Source organism: Kryptolebias marmoratus, linkage group LG23, assembly GCF_001649575.2.
Source record: "Kryptolebias marmoratus isolate JLee-2015 linkage group LG23, ASM164957v2, whole genome shotgun sequence".
Classification (NCBI taxonomy): Eukaryota; Metazoa; Chordata; class Actinopteri; order Cyprinodontiformes; family Rivulidae; genus Kryptolebias; species Kryptolebias marmoratus.
This window is the reverse complement of record NC_051452.1, coordinates 9461752-9488760: the sequence shown is the minus strand read 5'-3', so window position 1 is coordinate 9488760 and position 27009 is coordinate 9461752. Positions and strand designations below refer to the sequence as shown.

The 27009-nt window shown below is 38.7% G+C and overlaps 1 protein-coding gene across 5 annotated transcripts in view; it reads right to left on the bottom strand.

The window, feature by feature from the left end:
• LOC108245011 (neural cell adhesion molecule 2) overlaps positions 1-26179 on the bottom strand; it is a 444548-nt gene extending 418369 nt beyond the window's left edge. For 2 of the 5 annotated variants that reach the window (XM_025009465.2, XM_017431630.3), the window contains exons 1-2: positions 26059-26174; positions 15129-15195 (exon numbers count right to left, since the gene is read on the bottom strand). The gene's annotated coding sequence lies outside the window, so the exon portion shown is untranslated. Of the gene's footprint in view, positions 1-15128; positions 15196-26058 lie in introns of all 5 variants that reach the window. The other 3 variants (XM_037973957.1, XM_037973954.1, XM_037973956.1) reach the window with 3 other exon arrangements.
• Positions 26180-27009: the final 830 nt, after the last annotated feature.

Below are 27009 nucleotides of genomic sequence, written 5' to 3'. Positions count from 1 at the left end.
TCAGTATTTGTAAAAATGGCCGAGTTAAAGCCGTTTATGTGTTGCAAAAGGTGATTCAGTTGCAGATGTGAATCCAGTGTTTACTTGAGAGTTTGACTGAAATATATCCACTGGTTTATGAGATATTTTGCTAACAGAAACGCATGCACTTACAAACTCACAGGCTATTACACGTTTGCCCATCTTCCATGGCAGCGGGTGATCATAGGTAATAATCAAGCATACGGTACAGGCTTCTTGTTTTCATCATTACTTCTACAATACGGACCTCATTTAGTCATTAATTGCTCGTAAATTAGCGTCTATGATTGCTTCATTGGGTTTAAATGCTTGTGTTAATCCCTGCACATCACAAAATGTTATTTCCAGTCACCGAATTCATTTTCAAGTCTTAAATTTAGTTTTAGGTGATATGAAGTCTAATCAGTCAGTCATTTGGAAGTCCAGAGCTTTCCTGGATTGTGATTAATTCTGTTATCTAGATTTCCCCGTAAATTATACATAGTCCATACAAAAGCTGAAAAACCACTGAAGAAGACTGCATACATTTCTTGAAAAATAAATATTTGATAGTAATACAGAGATTAAATCTAGTTTTCAATTTCAATTTCATTGATAACACTATTTTCTGTGTTAAAACAAAGCTCAAGGACTTCTTGAATAAAATACAGCAAGGTGATGAGTAACTGTCAGGTAAAATGTGTTGAACACGCTGATGGCAACCAAAGTTTATAAAATAATAATACCTATGTACTTACTTTTGAGGGTAGCATTGCTGCTGTTGCTAAGCAACTAATAAAGACAGGATAATTTAGGGAAATCAAATTACATTTAATACGCCTTAAGAAAACATAAAAGGCAATACTTTTCATCCACAATGAAGCTCGGAAAATAACTGCAGTTTCCAGCAACTTTTAAAACAAGGAAGGAAAAATGTAAGAATGCAGCAGGTTACTATGGTGCTCCTTTGTTATCGAGTTTCTGATTAAGAATCAGGACAGAAATTTATTATTCTGGAGCACTAAAGGCTGACAGAAAGTGGAACCATCCAACCACCCACTGGCCTCTGTTTCCAATCAACAACTCACAAAAAGGCTTTTCAGTCCCATAAAAAGACCCCGAAAATACACAGCCGAGCCGAGAGAGCAGAGAAATAATCAGAGTGGATTGCCTTCATTGGGAAATAAACTGTAAAAGCACAGATTTACTCATGAAGAAACGTAAACCAATAGATTTGCAGGAATAATCCAAGCTAAAACATTAGTAATTGAGCAACAGGCTTAGAATAATTCTTCCATAATACATTTAGACTATTTACAGTACGTTTCATCAGTCCTTATCAGAACTGTTAAGCATGCACAGCAAAATCAAGCTACCGTGATCCTCTCCAGGTCTTATTTTTAGCCCACGATCTGATAAAGAATCTCATCAACTCGCAGACTGACAGCCGACTGGTTCTGAACCAACGTTACAAAGGCTTATTAAAATCTCATTTATTCCTACTGTCTCATTTATTCCTACTGACAAAAGTGACCCAAAAGAAGAAACTCAAAGTTATTTTAGTGCTGGAGGACTGAGCCACCTGTGGGACAGAGGAGGGTCCGCTGCAGAACCAGCTGCTAAATATAGCAACAAAGTCTCTAAATTTGCAGCCCTGCTCTGCTCTGATTGGCTAAAACTCTGACTCTGGTTCCAGCAGTTTTATCCCTGTGTCATATTTAGATCGAACGGCTTTAACAGGACCACAACAACAAAAAAATTGTTTTTTTTTCTTTTCCTTCTGTATTTTAAAAATGACTGAAATCTATTCTGACCACATTCCAAATGATGGAAATCCGCTGTGGCGATGGAGACCTTTAATCCCTGCGAAGAGGAATACTGTGCTTTGACTTTTGGTAGCTAATTGTTGTACAATTCAGAGAAAATGTGCTGCACTTTATAACAATGGGATTATTTATGTGGAAAAAGTGAATGGAAATGTCAACAATTTGCAGTTGTATTGCACAAGCTGCATGTCAAATTTGGTTCTGGATTAATCTTTCGGTGCAAAACTCAAGTTTAGTTCACAGACATGTCATTATTTAATAACACAAACGGTCTGAGAGTTCCTATTAAGAGAGACTGTTATTGTTTGCATAAAATTTTACATTGTAGTCAAATTATTTTGCTCTAAAGTCACAAATAACAGTTGTTGTTTTTTTTAAATCAACTAGAGGACTGTGGTATTTCTCAAAAGAACCCATGAAAGAGATTCGAGTCTGGATGATGTAAGAAGTTTCTTGCCTTTTACCCAACAGGGAATTTAAAGCAGCAAGGACAGAAAACTAAGTATTACAATGTGAGTCAAAAGCGCAGATGAGAAGAGATATAGAGACTGATTTGGCTTTAATGAGAGAGAATACAAGAGAGAAGGACGGGAGAGAAATCATGTAAGACACCAACACTCAGGAGAGAAGGCCAGGAACTATTTTAGATGAAGGTCTCTCCATTTATCTCGGCACTGCGGCCCCGCCAACATGGGAAGAATTATGCAGGTCAGTGTTGTTGCAGACTGTGTGAAGCCTCCGAGCTCAAAATGTTCACATCAGAGCAAGACAGATGGCTTTATTGGATTTCTCATTTTAACTAAAGTGGAAGGGACGGATTTTATTTTATTTTATTCTTTTATTAATGTGTTTGAACGGAAGAGACATTTACTTTGCTCATAGTTTGAAGAGAATTCTTTGTGAAATGGCCACATTTCTTAAGGACTTTGTTTTGTTGTTTTGGTGCAACTCTGCAGACAGGATATGGCTGGAATGGTTTTTACTTCACGGTATCTTTAAGCAAAAACGTGCCTGTCTGTACTGATGCAGTCAAAAACTGCAATATGGGAGTTGATTTTTAAGTTTAATATTTTATTGCTCATTACTGGAGGCAAAAGTTTTTGCCCATGTCTGTGTATTCTTGTGTTGTGTTAGCCAAATATCTCATGAACCACTGGATGCATTTTAAGTCAGTCCAATTCAAGGAGGCTAATCCACCTTAGCCAACACAAAAATAGCTATAGCTCAGCTAATTTTGCAGATAATGAGCTAAAATTTAATGTGGTAGTAGCTGGGAGTCATTAACAACACATACTTTGAGGCCAAATAGATTTCACGAGATCTTGGAGTTTGGCGTTAGATCACACACAATGCCATTTACAAGGTTTGACCAAAACAGATATACCTCTGTGCGTTCTCATGATCTCATTTAAATTTAAAACTCTGGAATGAAAGACATTCTTCAAGGAATGTGAAGCCTTTCATTTATGAAACAGTGAACAGATGTGTTGGAGAATCAGAAATTTCTGCGTCAGTAGAAAAGTTGAGCCCATTTACGTTCCTGATGAATGCCCGTTAACATATAATCAGGACGAACTTGTGTCTAAACACGCAGGTCTTATGTTTAATGCTCATGCAACTGGTTTAGAGTAGAAATATTTAAAGCTCCGTTTGCTACGGCTTGAAACGAGGCTCGTGAGAGTGAACCATGTGGGCGGCGGAACCAAAACACTGAGCTGACAACAGCCAGCAGATCTAAGAAGAGCTGCAAAAAGTCGGATGGTAATTGTCTCAGCAGTGCCAGCAAACCCCCTTTATATTACACGCAGTCATCTGAGCAGCCAATCACAAGCAAGCACAAACGTACTGATGAGCAGCTTTAAATAATTATTGTTTGCCGCCAACGCTGAACGTAAATTTAATGAATCGGTAAGAAAACCACAGATGTGCAGCAAACATAAACCCAGACTACAATTCGTTTTTAAAAATTCAAGTTTGTGTTTATTTGCTTTGACAAATACTCTTTAGAAAATTAGAAGATTGCTGGGTAAAGTAATTATTTGCTTGTAAGTCATAAGATTGAAAAAAATACATCAAGAAGTTTTGCTGCAGTATAAAAGGTTTTTTTTGTGTGCAAGACTACAAATTCTCATTTTGTTGCGAGGTTCTGCTTCGAACCAGAATGGAAATACATTAAAAAGCCTTGATTGTCACTGCACATAATAAATATATATATATATATAATGAAATTTGCAGTTTCACACTGTGCTCTGAATGGGCCTTTGAGGGGATCAGCAGTCACCTCCGAGTGTGGCCGAGTTTGCCAAGAAGCTTTTGGCAGCGTTGTCTCCTACAAAAAAGACAAACAAGCCGACATTTCCAGCTTGACAACCTGAAAGTCTGTCGGACGGAAACAGTCTTTAAAACTGTATAAGGAAAAACTTGCAGGCTGCAAAACATTGTCTGGAATTTACAGAAACTAAACTGAGAAGGGCTTGAGACGCCTACGACGACTATTCTGAGAGGAAATTTGATGGAAATTTTCAAGTGACAAGAATGGTATACCACTGAAGCTCTGAAGCAAGGAAATTGAGAACTCCCGAGACATTTTGAAGACTCCTCCACGAATGCTGTTTACCAAATGTTGAAACACAGTGAGTGGCTGGCTTTAGTCCCCATAAAGTGTCATTTTCAAAACCAACACAGGTGGTCAAGTAGGAGCTCACGATGCTCCAGGAGGGCAAACAAAGGCAGCCAGCAAATAAAATAGAAAAAAAAAAAAGAAAGAGGTGATCCTACTTCAAACATTTCTACAAAAAAAACAGTTTCAAAAAGCTCCATAAGCTACTGTTCCTAAAAACTGAGCACCATTTTTTAAAAAAACAATAAATCCTTCCTCCTTATATCCCGTATCTTCAGAGTGAACTGCAGTGATAAACAACGTTTGTGTTGGTGCTAATCTGACAGCCCCTGTAATCAGCCTGGATCTACTTTTCTTGGCTAAAGACAAGTTAGACACTGGGCCTTTCATCACCATTTAGTTGATATTATTTAGACAATCTTTTCTCTGACAGGAGAAAAGCTTAGTCAGTGTGACTTACACGCCACACAACTTCTATTCCACCGAGCGTCTTCTTTCTTAGCTCATCACCGCGCACCCCATGTATAATTAGATGCCAGTCATAATGATGAGAATCTTTGTAGTGGTGTTTGAATTAGATTAAGGTTCTGTGTGAATTAGATTTCAATCTCCAAATAGCCTGGTGTAGGCGAACATCGTTAGGCTGGCTTATGAAGCCCTCAGCCACTCCATTAAGTTGTTTTCTAATTAATTTAGAAGACTGTGTTCAGTGTGTAAATATCAGAGAAACAGGATAGCAAGTTTGAAAAGTCAGCCAGCTCTGTAGCAGATAATGTATTCCAACTGAACCTGCCTCCATACATGAGAAATATCCAACACAAAGAAATCCATCTTGCTCTTTCTTCAGCTGCTGGAGGACACAAGAGAATAACACATGCATCTTTATTAGACCTGAGGCAGAAAAAACAGGCTTTATTATACTGTATATGTGACTTTGTGCAAATATTTTGTTTTTTGATGCATGTATATGGTACAGTAGCTGACCCTCTGCTTCCTCCTCCTCAGAAGCTCTGGTGATGATCAACAACAATTTGCATGCTGTAAAAGAAAAGAACTGCTTTACATAAAGCGCAGCCCGTCTCATCCATCAGCATATATACGCCAGTGGAGCATAAAGAAGAATGATCATTACTGTCCTACAGAGAAATAAAAAACAAAAACCGAAGAAAATGAGAGTTTTTCAAAAACAATGCTATTGTTTAGTTAGTTTACATATACAAATATTTAAAGAAACACCACATGAACCATGAAAATGGGTTTGAAGTGTCACTTCTGGAGGAAATAAGGGCACAGCGTTCTTTGAAGAAACCTGGATCATTCGGTGCCTTTCATGCCAGAGTTTAAAACTAAAATACCTTTATGCTGAGAAGGGACAGAGTTATAACCATTTATGCCAAACATAATTGACGTTACGCAATCGTGTGAGATCTCGCCATGCTATCACATCAAATTTTAGCTCGATATCTTAAAATTAGGCTCAGTTGTGGACATGTTTGTGTTTTCATATAGTCAGCTGGCTGAATTGGGTTGACTCAAAGTTAATCAGTTGTAGATGTGCACATAATGATGACTTTCTTAGAGTCTTATTGAAATCATTCCAGTGGTTCGTGACAGTTTGTGCTCACAGATAGACACAGTTGACTAACAATAAATGGCAAAATTAAAACAAAAACAAACAATCTCCTGCTATCATTTCGCACTCTGTATGTGTTGGGAATGACTCAGCTACTGGCAAATCGAATATATAAATTTGTTGCATATTTGAGTCTTTTTCTATATATACCGGTGGAGAAAACTTGCCAAACACATCATGATACTATAGTGCCGTGTTTGATGGTAAAAAAAAATGATTTGAACAAAATATGTGCAGAAAAGAAATTCTTTCAGAATCAAAGAGCTTCCCTCCCAGCTCTGCCAATTCAGACATTCAATGATCACAGTGAGACATTCTTCATAGAGGAGACACAGATTGCAATTTCTCCACAGGCAGTGGCCTCAATAGACCAAGATGCATTGCACCAACTTCAGCTTCAATGTCAGCTCTTGCTTTATTTCTTTTGCCCCCATTTTTTTTCTTGAGAAGGATATCATGGAGGACAAAATACCATGTGGATCTCTTTTTTTTTTCGATAAATATTGGATTGATCTGTGCTTGTAACACAACACACCCCTGCCTGTCTTGTGACAGCCACCCAACTTATTCAGAACCAGTGATTTACCTACACCTGCTGACCACCTGTGTTTTTCAGAAGCTTGTGGGCTTTCCCAGAATGACCTCCAGCATCCCCAGCTTATCAGATTTGCACCTCGTGCGATACCCATTCCTTTATTATTCATCCGGAACTGCAGGATACTTTCTTCTTCTCGTTAGCCTCCTCAGTGTGATCCTCTCAGGGAACGCCAAGTTCAAAAAGAACAATTTGATTACAGGATTCCAACATCAGCACCGCATACGGCCTCCGAGTTGTCATGGCAACAGCTCCTGGGAACTTCTGTTTCATGGATTCATCAAGTTTCAGCTCGTGGTTTTTGTGCTACTGCTAGCTGGACTGGCGTTAGCATTTCTTCCACCTCGACAGAAGGAGTATTAGTCTTCACAAAGCAGAGAGAAACTGATGCCACAGTAGCTGTTCGTGTTTCAAGACCACGATTCTCATACAGGGGTTTTGACTCGATGCAGAGAAGGCACCCTGAAGTCCATTTCCTTAGATAAAAAGGTGTGTGAGAACTTTATATTTCCATGAGGTGACGACTGAACGCTAATTTATACAAAATATCTACTACCACATAACACTTCCTGCAGGTATGCCGAGAGCCCCCACAAACCCCCACTGCCACACTCGCAGATTATTATTCACTGCCGGAGAAACTTTTTATCATAGTGGTAATTATCACCATTATAAAAGCGAAGTCCTCAGCAACATCAATTCTTAAAAAAAAAATTAATTTATGATGTTAGCAGTTTGGATGGTTGCCACAATAAGAGGACCATAAACAATCTGAGTCACTGCTTCCATTTTGAAGCAATAACTCATGAGAGTTTTAAACTGCTAGTTTTCTAACTTCCTGTAGCAGCTAGCTGTGCTGCAATGCTAACGTTAGGCTGTATGTAAACAGGAACAACAATCTGATTCGGTTTCTGCTTCAACTTTTATTTTTATTTAAAACACCACAGCAAACAATGCTCTTTCCTGCTTGAGTAAAGCTACTGTTGAGTTAAATTGTTATATCTATCAGACAAGCTGGTGTCTCCTCCAACTAAAGCAGAAATACACTACAATGGCCACTGATGGTGCTAGGCGAGAGTCATGGCTGCCATCTTGCTAGGTGCTACGCTTATCAGGCTGCACTGTTTACACGTCGAAGCCATACATTAAAACGTGTGTACTGTATGCTGAATTATCAATCCTGTATGTCCAGTGAAGCGACAGCAAAATGCCAAGTCAACACACTACTGTCCCTGTACCACTGATTGTATATTAAAAATTTTATTATCAATCAATGGTCCATACTCATGGATCAAGCATTAAACTTAAAATAAATAAATTGAACCTTTACCAGCTTTACCTTCATAACAATAAGTTGATAACCAACTCAGTGATAAAGTTACCAAGTGATGTAATCCATTGAGACACACCAGCACACTCTGAGTACTTTACATAACTGCTTAGTGTTATGATTTAGGTTTTTCTTGTTGGATTCTTGTATTTGCTTTATTGTTCTTGTCTTTGTATTGTTTTGTCTTCTTTATACCTTGGTTCTGTTTTGTCACTATTCACCTGTCCTCTGCTCAGTAGTTTTCTGGTTTCCTGTCACACCCATCTCCACCTGTCAGTAACTGTAATCACTCACCTGTGCCCACTTCCCTTAATCATCCTCTGCTTTAAAACCTGGTCATTTTCTCCACTCCCCTGCCGGTTCATTGTTGATTGTTGCTCGTTGGTGTTTAGTCCGTGGTTTCACCTTGCCTCGTCTTGCCTCGTCTTGCTTGTCGTTTTTGGATTTTTTGTTATAGTTTGTTTTGCTGCCACGTCAGCCTTTTGTTTTCTTAGTTTAAATAAATTTTCTTTCTGTTTTGTCATGAGTCTGCGCTCTGGGTTCCTCCGGCCTTCCTCTGATCCTGACACTTAGTCTAACCAGATGTGCTACCAGTGTCTTAATTTCACTTAGACTAATAATTTAAATTCATATACTGTAGTCTTTTGCCTCATAATTCTGACAATATTTATATAACACACATTCCAGTGTTTAGACTAGCTCTTCTAGCCTATACACTAATTCACTATTATTTAGCATTTACACTATTTTATCCATTAAAAAGAGGAAGAACAGATATTTTTGGATCTTAGAATATTTTTTCCTGACATAGATAGACAGACACAATCACCAAGAGACAAAAAACTATAAAAATTAGTCACATTTTCTTTGATTTATGAGCCAATATGGCATAATATTCACCAACGTAATAAGATTTTTAAAGTGTGAGTTTCAAAAATGACAACAATTAGCAGCAAAACATTAAGCTCCTTGACTAAGTTTAGTGTTTTTTTTATCTCAGAAATCCATGGTCTGTAACTATCAATGCCTCCTGTTAGTTTTTAATAAGTGATTTCATTTTTATGCATAATTTAAAACACAACAAACTCACACAGGAATGACGAAACAGCAAGGGGATTAGTTTTTACCACTCAGATCTCTTTCAGTACCTAACAAATTTTAACAATTTATTAGCAGATCTGGTCAGAATTTAGGGTTATAGACCTGCTGCAGTTTAAAAATAGATGACAAACACGCTAGAAGTAGTGAAAGAAGTCATATTTAGAGTCTTAAAAGAAAGCAAAACTGTATTTATGGCTGATTAAAAACAAGTCTTACTCCATTCTTAGTGCCTATTTAACTGCTTAATAGTCAGCCCTTGTGGGTGTCATATGAATTCACAAATAATGTGTCGCTTAAATGTTACAGTAGATTCAAACCAAAATGCAGCCAAGGTTGACTGTTTTTAGTGCTTAGAGTTAAATTTGAGTCTTTTCTCAGTTTCAAAGCTTTCAAAAAGCTTCATCTCATCCGGAAAACATTAACAGAATCTGCTTTTATAATTATAAATGTACAATACTTGTGATTTGATAACATGTTACAAAAAGATGATCAAATGCTTGTGAATCCGCACAGGAAGAAGCAGAACGAGGAATGTTCAGTGTTACTTTGCTCTACCTCAGACTGACAGTCATCAAACCTAAATCTGAACATGATGAATAAATGTGTTCTGGAATAAGTGGGCCAGGTACCACAGGAGAACTCACTAATGCGTCCCTTTACTAAATTCAAGAGAGAGTAGCTCTTATTTTCAAGTATGACATATGAAAATTGATTATTTAAATATAAGAGCAGGTCAGAACTAAAAGCTGGTGGCTGCTTTCAGATAAGATGAAGGTCTTCCATTAATGGAGTGAAGGATGTCGGCACATGGAGGCCCACCAAGTTCGGGAAGCTTTGTTAGTACATTACAACTAAGTGGTCAAGATGTTCAGATTTTACCATTTCAGCATAATGCAATGTCACTAGCCTCAGTGTAGCTCTCAGCTTTCATTCATCTTTTTGCACATCATGCCCAAGGAAAGAGGGAAAAAATTGGCAGAGATTGAACTGAAGTTAGCAGCATCTTCAAGTTTATCTGAACATATTCTGAAAGCAGTATTTCAGCGTCTCAGGGGGACTGCATCACTGTTACAACATATATTCCACTTTTTAGCTTTTCTTATCGGCCATCACCTGCGTGTTAAAAGCCAATCTGAGGTGGGGTTTTTTTCTGTTCCTGTTCCGCGAGTAAAAGCGTGGTGGGTGGGTACCGGCAGTGCTCAGACAGTTAAGGGCCTGGTTGCAGGACACATCTGTAAGTCCAGGAAAAGGAAACATTTAGAGATTTGTTTCCAGAAATTAGGAGAAATTGCACAAATAAACCTTCGAACTTAATCATAAAAACCTTGCCTTGAGAGGAGAGTCTCTGTAGATAATTACACCGCACTCTCCTCAAAGGGTCCTAAGGCATGTCTAAGAGGCAGTGGTTTTGTATAAATATGATTTTTGGAGCAATAATCCTGCTTAAGTCCCGTTTATGCTCGGCTGTAGATGCTCACACCATGAGCTGGAACTTGTTGCTGTTACAACTTCGCCTGGAGGACCACGTTTTGTTAGATTTGCATCAACTGAAAAAAAAAAAAGGCTTTGGCGCGCATTTGCGCAACAGATTAGGTCAGCGGTCGTGACAAATTCTCGAGAAGACGTCTGCGGAACTCCAAACACAATAAACGGGCAAGCAACATACATGGTTGGCTACTTTTTTGAAACAAGGCTGCTCTAAATATCAACAAAACATCGCAAGGGAGAATGCTCCACATCTAATTTAAATAACTTCAGCTTTTCTGTCCCCTACCACACATCTTTAAAAAACCAGCAGCACAATATCAGGTATTAATCGACCGAGCTGGTTCAGTTGAAAAGTTAAACAAAAGGAGCACAACTGGGGCAAGCTTGATAAAAAGAGAGACTGTTAGGAAGAGAAAATCATATGTGTCAGTCTATTAAATTGCACTACAAATTGGTCCAGGGAACATTAATGTAAAGTTCATGCATGCCATTTTTGGAGTCAGGATTTAAAACGAATGTCACAGGTTTATTTGGACATGCATGTTTATGACTGAACAATCCCACAATCAATGCAATGCTGTATAAACATAAAATACATCTTAAAGTAAAGCATACGGTTGGATGATAGGCTACTAATCTTCTACTGACCAACAAGCAGCAATGGAAGTGCATTCACAGAGGTGTGTTTAAAATGTTAATTTTTTTATTTATTTTTTTTTTGAGAAGGGGTGGGGAATCCCCCAAATCCATACAGCTGTGGAAGCAGGCCACTGATTTGGGCTCATGTTGGTTTTAAACCTAAATCTTTGCTAACAAATATAACCCGTCAGATCTGTGCAAGCCAAGCTGATATTAGGAGCTACACAGCAGCTTCACTGCAGTCATAACAGACACGTGCTCAACTTCAAATGTGATGTCCTCGTTGTCATGGCACACAATGTATTTTTAAGTTGGAACCAGCAGGATGACGTCTTGAAACAAGTTATTTTTCTGGTGACCACAATCTCGGCTTGCTTTGGTGCAAAACCAGAATGAGGGACGACAGGTCCATGGTGTAACTGATCTGCTGTAGCTTTTCACGAATAATAATATGAACTAGAAAAATTCCAATTTCGCCTGCCACTTGGTGCATTTAACTATGGTGGCCATCTTTAATCCATCCAGTCTGGGACAAAGGTTTAAACAAAAAAATTTAAAATCTGAGAGCAGTCAGAATACGTCTTGGAGATGGGTCTCTGTCAGCTTCAAGCATCAGTATCTCTAAATCTGACAGAACTGTAGCCATTTCTGTTTGCCTAGTTAGCTGTGGTGGCCATTTTGAATCAATTAGAAAAAAAGCAGAACTGCTGTAGCATAAATTGTCAGTCAAAACCTGTTTATATAAGGACCAACATTCAATTATAATATCTACTTAAGTTAGGAGAACTGAAAAACGGAAAGATGCCATAAATGTGTATACATTCATAAACTACTGTTTATTATTTTCTGATTTAAGTATTTTAATTAAAAACGTTGCAGTTCTACTAATTTGCCATCTATTCAGTTGTCCAAACAGTTCAGACATCCGAGATGCAACAAAAGTTCTTGATTGAACGTCCCCCTCCTTGTCTTTTTAGTTAGAAGTTAAAAAGGGACAGAAGCCTCAGCTTTAATCTTCAAAAAAGCCTTTTATCCTAAAAGCCAATTATGTATTTTATTTGTATTGTCGATTCTAATGATTTTGTCTGGCGTTGATGGGTCTGATGAGCTGCATCTTTCTTCTTCCTTTGGCCACTTGGCTGTTATGTAGTAAAGAGATGTCAGCATCAGAGGTTATTCTGTCTGGAGACAGGTTTCCTCAGGGCCATGTCTGCTTCTATGTGACTGCCTTAAGGCCTAGTTCAAAGTCTGAGCAACGATAAAAGCTTCTAGGATGGAAGGGCAGAGGAGGGAGAAAGGAGAATATGTTATTTGTCAATGCTTGTTAAAAACAAACCGCTGAAGATCACTAAAGATCCTGTGCTTTGAAAACTAAGACCTCTAGCCTTGAACAAAACAAGCGAGCGAATGAGATACTCCTAATCATAATGAGAGTCCTCTCGCTCTCGTCTCGTTGCCTTTCGGATGGTGACTGATGCTTGGATATCATGCCATCCATTAGGAAGCTTTCCTCAGGGCGTTTCGCCATCATGTTAAGGGTCAAAACAGCTCTCAAAACACCATCTTCATAAATTTGCGGCATCATTGGAATGTCCTCGACACTTGGAAATGTTTCTTCATCTGTGGGCATGCTGCCCTGTGGGTTAAAAGAGAAGTGGAGATGTCCAGTCGCAGCAGGAAGGAGCATTACCGCACGTCTGCAAAGGCCGTTAAAACACAGCAGCAACTTGGAGACGTATGGCTGAGAATATGCGAGGCAAAATGATGTAAATTATAGATAAGTGCTATTCAAAAGCAGCCTCTAAAATCAATGAAAATGACTTTTAGGGACATTATCTTGGTTCGGCTTTATATGTCGGTTAAAAGGCAATTTTCATTAGCGTGTGGACGGGGTGCAAAAAAAACCTGTTCTGTCTGTCTGCAACAGCATCGGATATTCAAGGCACGAAAACACAAATGGGAGTATTTTCTTTTCATTAAATGCTCGTAATTGATTTCTTAAACAAAACACAACTGTTTTTTTTTTTTACCTCCACACATTTATTTCATTGTACTTCAGAAGAATAGCTTTGTCTTTCAAGAATGAGCACAAATAACCACTGCTGAATAATTACAGGCATAGCATTCCTTATAGGAATGCTTATTGCCCGCCACCTTTAATGCCAGAGTTTTAGACTAATACGACGAGAGGAGACAGACTTAAAGCCATTTTTGGTCAAACCTTGTAATTAATGCGATATTGTGAGATCTTGTGAAAAGTGTTACCACTCAGAGTACATGTTGAGGATGACTCAAATACCGCCACATCATAATTAGATAAACAGTTTGTTGTTCGATAAGATTGCTCGGCTGTGGCAGTCATCTTCAATTGGATTGTGTAAGGATTTGTGTTTTTGCTTTGTTTTGGTCTTGTTTCATTTTTGTTTGGTTTTGTTTATGTTTTTGGTTTGCTCTGTCTTTGTCCCTCATGTTCATGTTTCATTCACTCTTCCTCAGTCACTCCCTCAGTTTCTCTGTCACGCCCATCTCCACCTGCCCGTGATTATCCCCACACTTTTCTCCTCATCCTCTGTGTTTAAAACCCAGTCATTTTCTTCCATACTCTGCTGGTTCATTGTTTGTTTCTGTGGTCCTGGTTTCTGTCTCCGTGCCAGTTCCTGTTTTCACTGCTCTGTGTCCTATGTTCTCACCTTTGTTATGATTTAGTCTCTGCTTTATGTGTTGTCTTTTTTTTTACTTAAATAAATTAGTTATTTAATATGAGTCTGCGCTCAGGGATCGCCTTCATCTCCACGGAACCCGACAGATTGACTCCAAAGGTTCATCAGTTGTGGGTGTATTAATGGAGGTTTTATTGAAATCCATCCACTGGTTCATCAGATATTTTGCTAACAGTAAGGCGCAAACAAAGACAAAAACATTCTCGCCGTTTCGCCTTCAATGGCGGGCGATAATGATCAGTAGGTCGTTTCAGATCACTTCTGGCTCTTCCCCTTCCAATTTCAGCAACATTACATCTAACAGCCTGAAAATACTCAGCCCATATTTGTTCAATATATGAACACATGAATTATTGATACGAGCTGCAGTATCTGCTGCCGTTTCCCTTGAGTACTGTCACTTTTTTCACAGTGGTGGTTAATGAAAAGAGTGGAAAGACAGATCTGCAATTTCTCTCTAAAATGCCCATCTTCAGCTGCCTGAACCGTTTTAACAGTAATGTCTGTCTTCTCTGCTGCCACTTGCACTAATGAAGCAATAGCAAACCACATATATATATATTTTTTTAAAAGATACTGTTGAGATCATGCGCAATTTCAAAGATCCATAAAGGTATATTTCATTTCAATGGCAATTTTGGAAAAAAAAATCTCTAATTCAGACTTCTTACTTTTATTATGACACTTCAAAGAAGCCAGATTTTGACAATGAGGGAGCCGAGTGTGAATCTCAGCAGCACAGGGAGAGGCTCCCCTTTAATTTAGAGTGCGAGCACAGAATAACGCAGAATCCAAAATAGCTCAGGTGCCTCTCACTGTAGTCGATCCGCCAGCCTGTGTGATGCAATATCAGAATAAGTGCAAATTCTCCCTGGTCACAGCAACACAAAAAGAGCACAGATGCAAGAACTGCGTCGTACGTGACGAGACGTGTCAAGTGTTTGTCAGAGGTGGGACCGAGTCAGAATATCACGCACGGATTTGCTTTACACGGCACAAACGACTGACCTCACCAACATCGAGTTTTCCCCAGAAAATCAACAAAATTCTGAACTACCCGACCTGACATTCAAAGGATAAAAAATAGTCTTGTTAACTCTCAGCTGTCATGTGAACGTTTTACACTGAGGGGTAAGATGAAGCAATCTGCTCGCCACCACTGGGCTTTGTTCTTACTCTGCATGAAGATGGTGATCCACTGCTTCTCTCCAGGTGGAGGACCTCCTGCCGGGAGCAGCAATTTCTGGAAGAGAGAAGGGACAACAGTTTGTACCACCACAAATTAGTGGAGGTGTTCCCCACAAGACAAGACAAGTGTGATCCCGTTTGTTTTGTCTGTGTCTGTCTAATAGCTTCTCACTTTGTTTTCACTGAAGGGGGTTGAAAATTTCAATTAACAGACATTTGAGAGCAATTTCGACATGTTATTCAAGCTTGTGCAAAGAAATTAAATTGTATTTCAAATAAAAACAATAGGTTGTGTGTTTAATAGCTATCAAATCTGTAACAACGTTTATCCTTCCTGGAAAAAAAAGATCCAAAGAAATGTAGGGCTTTAAATACTTAACTACTAAAGGCATCTTCTAACACTGATTTGACTATAGACAAATTGAAAAATTAGGATTTTAATATGTAAATCCTCTTTAGACATTTGGGGTTGTTCCACACAGGAATGCTTTTTTGTGAATATGCAAAAGTTTTTAATCATTTCAGCATTGTGTCCTCATAAAAACAGCATTTTAAGAGCCCTAAAATGATATTTTGCTTTAAAAAAAATGGGTCCCAGGATGAAAAATTTAATCTTGAAACCCAACCTTTGTGCTTTTGTTTTTTAAGCCAAAACACGATCTGTAAAACTATGATGTCAACGCCTCATCTACATTCTAACCTACAACCTGAGAGCGTAATTGTTTTTGTCCTCGTTTAGTTTACTTGGAGTGCCAGCTTTATGCACATGTTCCACACTTTGTTTCCTGTTTTTGGAGTATTTTCATGGCAGCGTTACAGCGCCACATACAGGCCTGGCATAGCTACTACATCATTTTGGATCATTTTTTTAGTGAATTAAGATATTTCTTAGAACAGTGGAGTTTATAAGAAACATTTTGGAAATGATAAGATAAACAAATCAATATAAATATGATCAGACAAATTTTGTCTTCATTACAGTTTAAACACTGCTCCTTTAATAGTTTTCATAGAGAAATAAGTAAAATGGTCCTCAAATTGAAAATCAAAATGTAAAAAAAAAAAGTGTCTTGGTGCATCTGTGTAGACTTGATAAACATTGAGGCAGCAAGCTATTTTAAGACTTTGTTCCCTAGAATCACAACAATAAAGTCATTGTTTTCCTTCTTCTGCTTTACCTTCTTACTATTAAACGTCAACTGTGTGCTGATAAAATACATTGAAGGAAATTGTAAAAAACAAAATTAAGATGGAGATGACAAGAGAAAAAGTATAAAAAGTAATGTAGTATAAACTGACTACCCACTTAGTCTTTATTCCATAGAAAAATCCTCAATCAGATGATCCATATGTTGCATCAAGTTTAATTACCTTGATTCAGAGTTACAGGAAATGACTGCTTACTGTATATTAGATAAACACCAATTCTCTGAATTGGTGTTTTCAGCCACTAGGTTCTGGCTCCAAAAAGGAGGTCTCCAATATTTAAAAGAGCTCCAGCTTCTTATGTGAATTTCAAAACTTTTTATTTCCCAAAAGTCGTCATTATGTCATCAGCTGGATTAACCACAGCTCATTATAAAAAATACCACATGATGACGAGGAGGAGGATGGGTGGAGGAGGAAGCTGCAACCACAAACAGTGTGGGTGTTGGCGTAATCAGCAGAGCGACAGCAATTAGGGTGAGGTTATGTTACATTATATCCACCTGTATGACCATATCTGCATCTATCCATATAATTGTGACTCGGCTAATGATGGATACTGCATCCTGCCTGCGCAAATGCTCTGCCCGAGCTGAAGGCTCTGCTTGGCTGCATGATGATGTCTTGGTTCTTGTTTTGTTTTTGTTATTACATCGAAATGATCTGAGGTATCATCTGTCAGCTGTCTGCTGCTCAGCTTTGCCAGACGCACCTCTAATCCTGCTGCAGAAATTTGATATTCTGCTGTTGAAATGAGTCAAACTATGACTCACTGCGCCGTTTTCTTTCTTACTTTATCTTTTGAAATTGTGAACCATGGAAGGTTTTCTGAAAAACTAAATATGAAGTTTAAAGTTATTCGAAGTGGTCTTCCAATTCATTCCTGTCCTGACTTCAGCAGATCGGTTACTGGGTGGCGTTGACAACAGGGCATCATTTCGAGCCATTTAAGGCTTATAAATGAAGTTTCAGCAAGCTCACTGAAAGACTGAAAGATGTCACGCAGTACCTCGAGATGACACCTTCATTATGTGTTGGAGTTGTCTCTCAACTGCTATCACACTAAATTTTAGCTCAACATCTTTTACAGCCATTTTTGTGTTTAAGTTTGCACTTTTACTTTCTGCAAGTTTCATTAAAATACATTCAATGAACACATGAACAGACGCACACAGACAAGCGCATAAACATCATCGCCCGCCTTTTGCCTTGACGTGATCAAGTCAGAGCAAAGAAGAGAGGCACCTTTCATGATTTTACAACAATCACACGAAGACAGATCAGTCTCAGATGTACCCAATTCTTTTCTGACAGCTGCCGGTACAGCATAATTTTACTGATCCGTCATCTATTAAGGAAAACAAAAAAAATCCCAAAGTTTCACAACTTTTTAGTTGTTTTGCAAGTTAAATAACCTGCTGCAACTCAGCGTTGCATCCGTCGATCTTTTTGTTGACTGTGGAATATGTAATATATCTGTCATTCACTCCACTTGTACAACACATTATACCTCGATTTTCAGACGCTGAAAGAGGTGACGGGAAAGTGGCTAAAGTTCGGCGGAGTTTAGACCGTTGCTGACTGTATTATGCTCCGTAGTGACAAACCAGAGTCAAAGAGTAGGTCTGTAAAGCCTTTAAGCTCAGAAAGCAGACGGCACTTAAAAGGTTTTCATTGTGATTGAGGTCAGTGCTATTAGCCTGTAGCCAATGAAGCAAGCAACCGCAGGGCAAAATACTTTATCTTAGAGTGGATGTTGTGGGCGTGCAGCGGGATGCAGAGGTCAAGCACATGAGCATGTAAATCCATCAGCATGGTAGATTTTTCTGGGGGGGGGCGATTTTCTCTTTTTCCCCTCTTTATTTTGAACTTCAACAGGAGCCATTATCACCCGCTGCTAAAAGGAAGACTCACAGATATGTTTTTGCCAGCATCTGCGTCCTGCCTGGATTTACCGGATGGCTTTTATTGAAACGGGCAGAAAGTAATCATTGGCTGTCCATCTACAACTGAAACTTTTAGAGCTTTCCCATTTAAAGATGGCTGAAACACTTTTTTGAGGGGTGGCACAGTGGAGCAGTGGTTAGAGCTGTTGCCTCCCAGCAAGACGGTTGAAGGTTCGCTTCCTGACTTGGAGCCTTTCTGGGTGGAGTTTGCATGTTCTCCCTGTGCTCACGTGGGTTTAGTCCGGGTACTCCGGTTTTCTCCCACAGACCAAAAACTGACCAAAAATGAGAATGGTTGTTCGTCTCATTTGTCTCTATGTGTCTCTGTGATGGACTTGCGACCTGTCCAGGGTGTCCCCCGCCTCTCGCACAGTAACCCGAAAAGGAGAAGCAGGTAAAGAAAATGGATAGATAGACTGATTATTCACCATAAGATGATCTTAGTTTAAAACTCTGGCATGAAAAGTGGCAGGCGATATGCATTCCTTCAAGAAATGCAAGGCTTTTAATTTTGAATATATTTATTCGATTTTAAATAGAGATTTTACTTTATAAAAATGTGCCCACACGTTCCGACAGAATCCTAATTTATTATAATCAACCCTAAAATCTCCTCAATGACTCCCTCCACTTATCTCTAAATGCCTGTGAATTTGTTGCGCTTATGTCATTATGCTGTAATAAAGTGGAACGCCGGTTCAAAATATCTCCACATAAAAAGGGAAAAAGAGCTCTCAATCTCATTTTGCCCGGCTTCTATAGATCGACTTCTGCAATCCTCTTCGTTTTTTTCCCCAAGGAACCTGGATCTTGATAGACTCAGACAACCGTATCAAGCCACAGAGTGACACAGTCTTTATTACATGCATGGCGACTCGTGGCGTCCGTGGAGAGGCTATGATGAGTTAATGGCAAGGAACTATGTTTGATACAGGATGGCAGTTGTTGTTTGGTGTACCTCCGCCATACTGCAGCGACTGTTTGATCAGCTGTCACAGCGGACAGAAGAGACCTGACAACCGGGGAGGGGTGGTTTTCTGCACAGCAGTCGCGAAACAAAAAGCGGTTTTACATGGAGAGAGACAGACACTTAAACCCCACGGGGTCACCAATTTCATGGGACTAAACATAAAGCCAACACAAGCCAATTAACAAAATGGTAACAGCAGAAAAACATTAAAAGGAATAAAAGGGGAACAGCTGTGGTACAGTTGGAGTAACAAACAAAAGCTTACAGTGTCATCAATTTAATGAGTGTTATCAGTGGAAATGAGCTTCCTTTTATTTGCTGCAGGAAAATTATTATCTAGCGTGCACATGAATGAGAGAAATGTTATGAACTATATATAGAGAATGTAGAAGTCAATTTCACTCCATTTCAAATAATACAATGCTGAAAAAATTCTGTGGTTTGCTTTTATGGCCTGTGCTCTTCCACACAAGACATGTCTGATTAACAAAAGGAGAAAGAGAAGTTCATGACATGCTAAGGGCTGAAAGAGGAAATGGAGAAGTTGTGGAGAGTCAGGGCTTCAGTGGTGCCAGGGGTCGTTGGAGCACTGTAGTTCTGTGACCCCCAAACTGGAAGGGTGGCTCCAACAGATCCCGGGAAGAACCTCAGAGATTTCTGTCCAGAAGAGTGCAGTCCTATGAACAGCTAAGATACTGAGCAGAACCTTCAACTCCCAGTCCTCTGGTAAAAGCTCTGAGCTTGACGGGAAACCAGAAAATAAAACATAAATATACAATATATATACACACAAGACAATGCTGAAAGCTAAAGAATGCTGAAAGCTGGAGCTAAAGAGCATTCAGAAAACTCAAAACATGACACATTTTTTTTTATTATTCCTGCACAGTTAGTGACCAGAGGAAATGCTTTATTCCAAACAACAGCTGCTCAAACCTTTGGAACATCTTGCAAATGGGAATACAATGTCTGCTGTGGATGTCCTGTAGGCTGAAAACAAATAACTTGGTGCTTTTATATCTGGATAAAAACATATGGCTTTATAGTGAAGCCACATTCTGCCTCGTGAGGGATGGACCGAGTCTATGTGGAGGCCAGCTTCCACAGTGTTTGATTTGCACTCAACGAAAAGCCAATATCTCAGCTCCAGTGTCCAGGTGGATGTTGGTCTGAGTCTGGCTTTGGACATTTATTACACCTTATATTCCTCACTCTCTGCCAGGCTTCCCTGTCTACATCAAATAAATCTAAAAAAATAAGAATCCCCCAAATCTTAAGGGAAATACAGCAGTAAGAAAGAACAGCTTTAGCAGCTTTAACCTTCCTCCCACAGCACCACATGTCACTTCTGTCCAGAACAGACCAAGTTTCTCTGCTGCTGACTTTACTTAAGAAAAAGTGAGGAGCAACTTCCGAAGCTGTCTTGTCTTTTTGTCAAACCTTTGGTCCTAAAATAAACTACATCTGCAGTTTTTGATTTGATTTTATTCCCAAAGTGCAGACATTTTATCCTAAATACATTTCACTGGTTAAACCTGTGAAACTCCATGTCAAAAGTAGTAGTTCAATCTTTGAGTTATAGAAAGTAGAAGCATGAAAATGAAAAATATATAGCTGGTTGTGTGCCATGAATTGATTGGAATTCTTTAAAACAAACAAAGGATACAATTGGATTTTTATGCACAATCACCACTTGTGTTTATGTGTCAGAACAGGAAAACTGAAGAGCTAGACATCCTTAAAGAAATGCATATTGCCCGCCAGCTTTCGTGTCATAGTTCTGAATTAAGATCGTCTTATGTTGGTAAATGACGGCATTGTAGTCGTTTTAGCCAAACGTTGTTGTTGTAAATGACTCTCAGCCACTACCACATCAAATTTTAGCCATCTGTTCACTTGACTGAGGTATATTCATTTTGTTCTTTAAGGTCAGTTGGTTAATAACTCATAGATGAAGATCTAGTGATTAGTTTCTGCAGGTTTCATCAACATTTGCCCAGTGGTTCATCAGGTATTTTGGTAAGAGACAAGCCAACACACACAGAGACACAGGCAAAAATATATATCGTCCACATTCGCCTTTCAGCATCAAACGATAAAAAACTAAAAAAAGCCCATACATCCAGTGAGTGGTAGCTCCGTGAACACAAATGACTTGTTGATGACAGAGGTCAGAGAGCAATAACTAGACTGTATCAAGCTGACAGCCCGGCAACAATCACTGCTCCAAACAAGATCTTAAGAGCATCACTAAAATCTGAGAGACATGAGACAGACCACACTGGAACAGGGAAGGCAGACTCATATGAACATATGCACCAAAACTGTTAGCACACGTGTTAGCAGACCGTCAAATTTCCGCAGGACAACACACCAAGTCAGAAAGCTCATGTCATAAATGGTCTCCATGGTAACCAGATTGTATTTCAATCTGAAACTCACCAAGAAGGCCCTCACTAATCTGTAAAAAGATGTTAAAGATGCCTTTCATGACAGTTTTCTGCCACAGCCATGTCTAGCGAGATGTGTTGAGGATAGGGTCTGCACAGGGGGAGAAAATTTATGGTAAATTTCCAGAAACTTTTCATGAGAAGTTAAGCTGAAGAATTTTGGAATTATTCCAAATTCGAAACTTTCCTTGGGAATTTTTTTTAGAGGAATTAACTGAAAATTGGTGGTAATTTAAACACTTATATCCAAACAAAAATATAACATTTTGTTTTGTATTAGGCAGACATCCATGCAAAATACTACAATTAAAAAAGTCTGGTTTTCAACAGATTTGTAAGTAGCAGTTAATCAAGTTTCATGTTATTATAACTTGTTCCTTCATTGAACAAAAGAACAAAAAACAAATGTTGAGTAAAATTTTACCAAAACCGACAAAAACAACAGCAAAAAAGGTCCATTCAAAAGTAAAATGACCCTGCTCCCACTCAACATGTAAATCAAAAAAATATCTTCCCTTAAACTTCTCAAGCCTGGATTCTGCAAATTAGCCAAACCCTTTCAGGCAAAGGCCTCTTCAACATTCTCCATGTTCGCTTTTTTCAACATCCAGCTCCTCCTATTCAGTGTCACCGTCCAGACTTGTAACGCTGGCTCTGTCAGGTTTAAAGAGCCTTAGGTTTGCTCGGATGACCACCAGTTTTTCCCCACTCTGATGATCCTGTTGTGACGCCGGAGGAACTCTCAGTGCATGTAAGGGGCCTCATATGTCTGCCTTATGTCTGTGCTCAGTTGAAGATGTTGAAAAACGGTTACTTTCTGAGAGCTGATTAAAATCTGTCCTCTGGTTTTTGAGATATTTTACTAACAGACAAACAGGGTTGACTCCAACAGTTGCTGTGGAACCTTTAAGGTAGGTACAGGTACATTTATTTATATAGCACTTTTCAGCACGAGGCAACTCAAAGTGCTTTACAACACAAGAACAAAATTACAGACAGAGTTACAGAACATGATAATGAAACAAAATTACAGACAGGTACAAGATACAATGATAACTAATTGTCTAAATAAGCTAAGCTAAACTAAACAGATCTAAGGATGACTAAATGTACAGAACTAAACTAAGCTAAAACTAAAACTAACGGTACCGAACTATCTAAAAGTACCCCAGGCCCGCTATACAGCCAAAGTAAAACCAGACATATCTAAGCATGAGCTAAGACAGTCAAAAATAGTAGCTAAACTAAAAAGATCTAAATATGACTAAATGTACAGAACTAAATTAAGTGTACAGGAAGATAAAGCTAAACTAAACAGTACCGGATTTCTAAATGGTACTAGTGGACCACTAAAACAGCCGATGTAGTAATTACTAAGAGAAAAGAAGGAAGGAGGAGTGGGAGAGTGGGAGAGATACAGAAGCAGCAAAGTGTGCGTATGTGTGTGTATTTGTATGTATGGGCAGTGAGAAGACGGTGTGGTGTGTTGTGTGTGTGTGTGTGTGTTTGCAGATAGGTCCATGAATCACGTCACAGAGGCCATTGTCTTTGATAATGATGGAATAATATCAGCGAGCGCTGGACGGACACAGAGATGTAGGCAGAGGGGGACATCTTGTTTACATAGTTCCAGGAGAAATTTGAAGATAGCTGACCAAGGTCAGCCTAGGGGAGCCAAATTCACAAGCAAGCAGTAGTTGTTTTGGTTCAGGCAGACGTGTTTTTTACAGAAGTCAGAGAGACAGAGAGAAAAGAAACATGTCCGCCTTCCACCAGGAGCAGAGAGAAAAAAGCAAAGACCTAGGATGATTTGTTAGTGCCAAGTTGACTCCAAATCGTTAATGGCAAAAAAAATGTTTTAACAAAGATCATTTACTTTTTGTTAGTGCTTGGATTATGTTTTAGGGAATACTCTCAGCCACCAAACTACATTTCAATCTATAGAGACTCACACAAAGAGAGAAACAGCAGTTAGACAATTTTATTGGACTGAGGATTTGGCGCTCGGACACCGGCGGAAGACGTGCGTGCTGAGAATCGCAGCGAGCTTGAATGATTGGCTCGAACGAAGCTCGGGTAGGTCTTCCCCCGGGCCCAGTCACTGGTGGTGGAGCGGAACTTGGAGAGAGGAGTCTTGAGGGGACCTGGAGGCGTCTGGGATGCTGGTGGTGGAAACGGGGAGGAGGTGGGTTGAAGCACAACTGAAGCGGGTGGATCTGAGGCTGCTTCGCCTTTTGAAGGATCTCTTGTTGGGCGATTGGATCGAGGTAGTGAGGTGGAGCGTCCTGATTGGCTGGGGCGAAGGCGTGGTGATAGGGGATGCCAGAACAGTCTTACAGGTTGAATTTCCGCCTAGGGCTTCATTTTAGCTCTATATCTGTAAAACTGACTAAATCATAGCCAATCTTAGCACTGGTTTGACTTTTTCAGTCAGTTGTAGGTGTAAATCCAGTGATTACTTGGACATTTTTATTAAAATCCGTCCAGTGGTTCATGAAATACATTTATTTAAGCATTAGCCAATTATGTTGTTACAAGTTAACACAACAACTGGGTCAACATGATCTATTGAGGTTAATTTAATATGATTTGTTTGAGTTGAATCAATTTTATGTATTTTTTGCATCAAAGTAAAATAATTATACCAAGTCAATTGAATTGATTTAGACCTATGCCAAGTAAACAAGTTGGATTGAACTTAATTATGTGGCCACAAACAGGGGATAAAGTTAAAACAAAATCATCATCTAATGCGCTTACAGAGCATTATAATTGTGAGAAAATTATTTTTATAGTTTTAAGCTAGTTGTACCAACCGTCTGACAGTCATAAGATGCAACAATCTTTATCTACTCAGCAACCTTCAGCAAAAAGGTCACAGATTAACTAATAAAGTTTAGAAATAACCATGGAAACTGATAATTTATGGCACCAAACTCCATGTAAAGGTTATACTGGGAGACCGTTTCCATCTTACCTCAATTTACAGCATCTAAAAGAAACCGTTTCAAAGAATTTACAACCCAGTTTGGCCTAAGCCATTTAAAACTATCGATGAACCGTCCATCTACAGTGTTTCCAGCACATTTGCGCACGCCCAGCATCACTTTGTGCTCCAGAAACCCTGGAGTTGTTTTTACCGTTTTATTCTACGGAGGTCTCGCTTTATCTGGATACTATCGCCATTAACCTATGATTGTGTGCTGAAATGGTTGAGAGAGAAATTTGTAAATACTACCAAAGAAGAAGAAAAAAAAGAGCTACAATTGTTTTGGGAAAATCTGTAACCAAGTTCAATGTTTTTCCCTGTACTTTAATATGTTGTCAATGTGGACATTTTCACAACCTAATGGTGCGGCAGATAAGTAAAACTAAATATATATAAGTTGAGAAAACAAAGTATTTGTTTATGCCATATCCTGAGCAGTGTAGACAGGGTCTTAGTTAAGAAGCATGATCTGTTCTTTCAGTGTATCAGTCTCAATTAGCCAACTTAAAAACTTTAAACACAGCTTTCAAATAGACAACAACACTGATTTACTCATCACTGTTCACAAATTTCAACTGAATAGATATTTATACATAAGTAATATTTATTATAGTAGTCAAGAACTCTGTAAGTTAGTCTTTTTGCTAAATGATCACTGCTTTTAAGTCTTTATTGATCCAACACTGATATATAAATATATATAAATTTAAAAAACAATAATTTAAATACAAATATACTGATTTAATAGCTTTATTAAATGCAGTTAAGGTAACTCAGGATCATGTTTGATTTACTTAATATTGATGCAAGCCTGATTCTTTTAATAAACAAAACTCAATACATTTATGCTATGGTAGCATTTTTATTAGTCACATGCTTTAAATAACTACTGTGTTTTATATTGTTTCTTGATGATTATTTTAGTTAATATCTGGATAAAGCACTACATTATGGATTATTATTCAAAATCTGTTTTGATCTGGCAAAATTGCTGCAAAGATTAAGCAACTAAATCACTTAAATATGGTAATCTACTGTTAAATATACAGTAAATAATTTTTTCCTGATAAGGTCAACTAACAAAATATGAATAAAAATATATTTTTTATTAACATTGGGTTCATATAAACAGATTACTTATTTTAACATTTTAGCCGTTAGCCGTTAGCCTGTTCTAATAAAAACAAAATTTTACCTGTAGTTTGCAAATCTGATGCAGCAGTTTTTGCAATTTTCTGTTTTTGTTTATTTTTTGAGGATGAAAAATGAAATTTTCCAGAAGCTCAGGATTTAAAAGGCTCCTTTAATTTATAGTTCTTTCTTTTTTAAACCGTGTCTTGTTTGAAAGAACGCTTACCTTTTGGTTTGCAGTCACATACGGGCAGTTTTCTTCACTGGCCAGCAGGCTTGGCTTAACTTTCCTGCATCTGTTTGTAAACTGCACCTGTGAGGAGAGAGGAAAAGCTGTGTCATCCGCGCCCCCCCCCNAAAAAAAAAAAAAAGTTTTCTTTTTGTTGTGGCCTGGGGTTGAGTTTTTCCAGGAAATTTACAGACAGAGAGCACACTTTTGACACCTGCTGGGAAGAAGATGAGCCAGAGAGGACTGGATCATAACAGCCAGAGTCAGAAACTAAGCCCAACATCCCCACAGAACCCAACATTCCTTCCGTCGTTAGCGAAAATAATCACAGCTAAGAAAATCAACTGATTGGACATAATATAGCACTGCAAAGCAAAACAGGAGGTGATCAAGTAAATGATTATAATCAGGCAAATAAGACTCGTATGCTACCGAGGAGAATGTTTAGGTGATTTTTTTTTTAATCAACCCTAAAACAGTTTTGCTTTGCAAAACCAAAAAAAAAAAAACATGTCAAAAGTCAACTTTGCTGAGGAGGAGACAATAAATAAAGGACTGAGATGTGTGCTGAGGCTCATTATGCATTCTCACGATCAAGCTGGCAGCTTTTCTGTGTAAGACCCGGGTGGGATGAAGCCAGGAAAGCTGTGTACCATCATCATTTCTTCATCATTCTGCGATACCCCCGTGTAGCTGCAAATGGGCTTCCCTTTCTTGGTAACACATCGAGGGAAAAAAAAAGAACAACAACAGAGCTAAGAGTCCAAGTTAAAGTGTAGTTGCAACAAAGCAAAACCCCAAGTTAATTTTCTTGTTTTGCATGGCAGTTAGTACATTTATGGTAAAAATGTTTCACAAATCCCACATTTTTTAAAACAAATTCTAGTAAATTTGAGCCACTGTCTTGATCCAGACAAGACAGTGGCACCCCCAAACAGCTTGAAGATG